The sequence below is a fragment of the Astyanax mexicanus genome, unplaced genomic scaffold (assembly GCF_023375975.1).
Source record: "Astyanax mexicanus isolate ESR-SI-001 unplaced genomic scaffold, AstMex3_surface scaffold_95, whole genome shotgun sequence".
In the NCBI taxonomy this organism is placed as follows: domain Eukaryota; kingdom Metazoa; phylum Chordata; class Actinopteri; order Characiformes; family Acestrorhamphidae; genus Astyanax; species Astyanax mexicanus.
Window position 1 is genome coordinate 2,501 of NW_026040105.1, and position 5,000 is coordinate 7,500.

The 5,000-nt window shown below is 55.9% G+C and overlaps 2 non-coding genes and 1 pseudogene across 2 annotated transcripts; all 3 read right to left on the reverse strand.

The window, feature by feature from the left end:
* LOC125798929 (28S ribosomal RNA) overlaps positions 1-481 on the reverse strand; it is a pseudogene marked incomplete at its 3' end in the record, with an annotated part of 2,981 nt that extends 2,500 nt beyond the window's left edge.
* Positions 482-1,136: 655 nt separating this feature from the next.
* LOC125798925 (5.8S ribosomal RNA) lies at positions 1,137-1,290 on the reverse strand. Its single transcript, XR_007437711.1, has one exon. It is a non-coding gene; the product is annotated as a 5.8S ribosomal RNA (ribosomal RNA).
* Positions 1,291-1,660: 370 nt separating this feature from the next.
* On the reverse strand, positions 1,661-3,524 carry LOC125798926 (18S ribosomal RNA). The gene has a single exon (XR_007437712.1). It is a non-coding gene; the product is annotated as an 18S ribosomal RNA (ribosomal RNA).
* Positions 3,525-5,000: the final 1,476 nt, after the last annotated feature.

The window sequence follows — 5,000 nt, forward strand, 5'->3', positions numbered from 1 at the left end:
CCGCCGCCGGGTTGAATCCCCCGGGCGGACTGTGCGGACCCCACCCGTTTACCTCTTAACGGTTTCACGCCCTGTTGAACTCTCTCTTCAAAGTTCTTTTCAACTTTCCCTTACGGTACTTGTTCGCTATCGGTCTCGTGCCAGTATTTAGCCTTAGATGGAGTTTACCACCCTCTTTAGGCTGCATTCCCAAGCAACCCGACTCCGAGAAGAACCGCGACCTCGGCGCGGCGGGGGCCGTTACCGGCCTCACACCGTCCCTGGGCTGAGCCTCTATCAGAAGGACTCAGGCCCCCCGGCCCGCGCCGAGAGATACGGACTTCTATACGCCACATGTCCCGACGCCCGTGAAGGACGGGGGATTCGGCGCTGGGCTCTTCCCTCTTCGCTCGCCGCTACTAGGGGAATCCTTGTTAGTTTCTTTTCCTCCGCTTAGTAATATGCTTAAATTCAGCGGGTCGTCTCGTCTGATCTGAGGTCGCGCTCGAAGGGCTGTCGTCGCCAGGCGTACGCCGCCGCGAGGGAGGGCGGGAACCACCCCTCGCGGTCTGGCTGGAAACCGTTCGGAGGAACCCTTTCGAGACGGGGAGGTTCGATTCGGCCGGAGGACGAAGGATGAAAACGGGAAGAAAAAAACTTAAGCCCCCCCTCTTCGCCTTCTACCGGAGCTATCCTACCAACCTCTCTTTTGCCGCGCTCTCGGCCCGAACGAAAAGGAGAGGGAGGACGGAGATCCGCCGACGGAGAGACGGCGCGCATAACGGGCAGCCAGAGAGGGTAAAACCCACCGGCAGCCGTCGCTACGACGTCTCTCCACGGATCGCCGCCACCTCTCCCCTCGCCGGAACGAGGAACGGTAGAGGACGGTGTGTGGAAAGCCGGCCTCCGAGACCCATCGCTGGGCAACGGAGACGAAGGCGAGAGGGGTGGACGAAAGTCTTTTCCCCCGCGATCAAGCCCGTCGAGCGGCTTTTATCGAGTCCCGAACGAGAAGGGAACCTGACCGAGTCTGCTTTTAGGAAGACGAAGGTGCGGGCACCTGCGAACCTCCAGCCGCGGTCCCCTCGAACCGTCTCTTAACTCTTCCCCGGAGGGAAGAGGGAGACGGAACGAAAAGGTCCGATAGATTGGAATAGCGACCCTCAGACAGGCGTGGCCCCGGGATTGACCCGGGGCCGCAATGTGCGTTCAAAGTGTCGATGATCAATGTGTCCTGCAATTCACATTAGTTCTCGCAGCTGGCTGCGTTCTTCATCGACGCACGAGCCAAGTGATCCACCGCTAAGAGTTGTACTCTTTATGGTTGTTTTTGTTTCGAAGCCATGTAACCAACAGACACAAAAGTGACGGTTTGAAATAATGTTTTACGGCAGCCGCGGGTACGGGCGCCCCGGAACGCCTAAGCGAACTCGGGGTCATCAAACCGCGCCGCCGAGCCGCCTCCGGAGTAAGAAACCCCGCAGACGGACTTCGGGGGCCAGGTACCCGTCTCCCTTTGGCCGTAAAACACGTTTTTGCTCAGGACACCGTTTTTCGATCAAGTCATTAAAAGGCCGAAGGGAATCCCTGTAGTTCCCAACGTCGGGCCGTGGCTTGAACATTTTTGTTGGTGGAAATGGGAGTCGCGCCTACTGGGAGGCACTACCAACCCAAGTCCCGGTAATGATCCTTCCGCAGGTTCACCTACGGAAACCTTGTTACGACTTTTACTTCCTCTAGATGATCAAGTTCGATCGACTTTTCAGCACAGCACCAAGGCCCCGCGAAGGAGCCCCGGCGTGGCCGATCCGAGGACCTCACATAACCATCCAATCGGTAGTAGCGACGGGCGGTGTGTACAAAGGGCAGGGACTTAATCAGCGCGAGCTGATGACCCGCACTTACTGGGAATTCCTCGTTCATGGGGAATAATTGCAATCCCCAATCCCCGTCACGAACGGGTTTAAGCGGATTACCCGCGCCTCTCGGCGTAGGGTAGGCACACGCTGGCCCGGCCATTGTGGCGCGCGTGCAGCCCCGGACATCTAAGGGCATCACAGACCTGTTATTGCTCCATCTCGCGTGGCTATACGCCACTGGTCCCTCTAAGAAGTTAACCGCGACCGCGGGGGGCCGCGTAACTATTTAGCACGAAGGAATCTCGTTCGTTATCGGAATTAACCAGACAAATCACTCCACCAACTAAGAACGGCCATGCACCACCACCCACAGAATCGAGAAAGAGCCATCAGTCTGTCAATCCTTTCCGTGTCCGGGCCGGGTGAGGTTCCCCGTGTTGAGTCAAATTAAGCCGCAGGCTCCACTCCTGGTGGTGCCCTTCCGTCAATTCCTTTAAGTTTCAGTTTTGCAACCATACTCCCCCCGGAACCCAAAGACTCTGGTTTCCCCGCACGCTGCCCGGCGGGTCATGGGAATAACGCCGCCGGATCGCGGGTCGGCATAGTTTACGGTCGGAACTACGACGGTATCTGATCGTCTTCGAACCTCCGACTTTCGTTCTTGATTAATGAAAACATTCTTGGCAAATGCTTTCGCTTTCGTCCGTCTTGCGCCGGTCCAAGAATTTCACCTCTAGCGGCGCAATACGAATGCCCCCGGCCGTCCCTCTTAATCATGGCCCTGGTTCAGGAAACCCACAAAATAGAACCGGAGTCCTATTCCATTATTCCTAGCTCAGGCATTCAGGCGAGTTTGGTGCCCGCTTTGAACACTCTGATTTTTTCAAAGTAAACGCTCCGGACCCCTGAGGACCGGACACCCAACCAAGGGCATCCGGGGGGCGCCGGGAGGCAGGGTCTGGGACAGGCGGTAGCTCGCCTCGCGGCGGACCGCCAGCCCACTCCCGAAGTCCAACTACGAGCTTTTTAACTGCAGCAAATTTAATATACGCTATTGGAGCTGGAATTACCGCGGCTGCTGGCACCAGACTTGCCCTCCAATGGGTCCTCACCCATGTGTTTAGGATACGTTCATTCCGATTACAGGGCCTCGAAAGAGACCTGCATCGTTATTTTTCGTCACTACCTCACCGTGTCGGTAATGGGTAATTTGCGCGCCTGCTGCCTTCCTTGGATGTGGTAGCCATTTCTCAGGCTCCCTCTCCGGAATCGAACCCTGATTCCCCGTTACCCGTGGTCACCATGGTAGCCCCCTATGCTACCATCGACAGCTGATAGGGCAGACATTCGAATGAGACGTCGCCGCCGCGGTGGGCGCGCGATCGACCCGAGGTTATCTAGAGTCACCAAAGGGCCGGGGGAAACCCTCGCGGGTCCCCCCGGGTGGGTTTTGGGTCTGATAAATGCACGCATCCCGGCCCCCCCGAGAGAGGACCGGTCAGCGCTCGTTTGCATGTATTAGCTCTGGAAGTACCACAGTTATCCGAGTAACGTGTGGAGCGATCAAAGGAACCATAACTGATTTAATGAGCCATTCGCAGTTTCACTGTACCTTCCGTGTGCACTTAGACCTGCATGGCTTAATCTTTGAGACAAGCATATGTTACTGGCAGGATCAACCAGGTTGCTGCGAGTGGTTTTTGTCACAGAAAAAACCATTGGTTCTTAGAGGGGAGAGGGATCGGCCCCGTACCGTCCGAAGAACCCCCCGGGGAGGGGGGGACGGGCGGAGAGGCTCGTCCGAGCTCACCCCTCATTGCTCCCAGTGGAAATTAGTGTGGCAACTCCGCTGCGCGAGTTCCCGCTTGCTTCGGGGATAACAAGGAAACGCTCGTTCCGAAACCGGGGGTCCGGAGCTTTTTGAAGCCGGGTGCTGGAGCTCGGGGGCCGCGAGGACCACCGAGGCATCGAGTCCGACGGCTCCGGGCCGACCGGTTATCGTGTTAGGGCAGATTGCGATATAGACGGGCCGTCTACGACTCCCTCGGATAGGTTCGGAAAGGTCCTCCCCCTGACGGAGGACCCCCCTGGAGGCTAACCCGCTGGGTCGGGTAGGAACGCACCGCGCACAGTGGCCACGGAGGGCCGCGCGGTTGCCTACCCAGGCGGGCTTGGTAGTCCATTCGATCGGGTCAAAATAATAAAAGAGATACCCCCCCTGGAACCGTCTCTGGAAGTTTGGTTTTTCCTCCGTACCGCCTGGGGGGCGGGGGGCGGGACGGAGGCCGACCTGCGGAGCTTCATGGTCGGGTAGGATCGGGTCCGTGTTATAGTGTCCAAAAATCCACTTTGGAACTATTAATGGGGCTTTATTTAAGCTCTGCCATGCTTAGAAATGAATGGAGAATCATCTCCAGTGCTTGGACCCCTATAGATTGCCACTCTCCTCAACAGTCCGACGGCACCCCTTTGAAAAACCCCCCGACGAAAAATCCTCCAGAGCGCGGGCGAACTCGCTCCGAGGCCGACCGGAGTGCACCTTCGTCGGGCAAGGGAGTCGGGCGAAGGGGGTCAGAAATCCTGGAGCTCGCCACCCTCACTAGTTTTTGGCGTGAAATGGTAGACCAAAAGTGGGGACTTAGAAAAATTTCGCACTTTTTCGACCTACCACTGGTAGACCGAGTGGGACTTAGTCATTTTTTCAGCTTTTTCGGGCCTACCACTGGTAGACCAAGTTGGACTTAGTCATTTTTTCAGCTTTTTCGAGCCTACCACTGGTAGACCAAGTTGGACTTAGTCATTTTTTCGACTTTTCGAGCTTACCACTGGTAGACCAAGTTGGACTTAGTCATTTTTTCAACTTTTCGAGCCTACCACTGGTAGACCAAGTTGGACTTAGTCATTTTTTCAACTTTTCGAGCATACCACTGGTAGACCAAGTTGGACTTAGTCATTTTTTCGACTTTTCAGAGCTACCACTGGTAGACCAAGTTGGACTTAGTCATTTTTTCGACTTTTCGAGCCTACCACTGGTAGACCAAGTTGGACTTAGTCATTTTTTCGACTTTTCAGAGCTACCACTGGTAGACCAAGTTGGACTTAGTCATTTTTTCAACTTTTCGAGCCTACCACTGGTAGACCAAGTTGGACTTAGTCATTTTT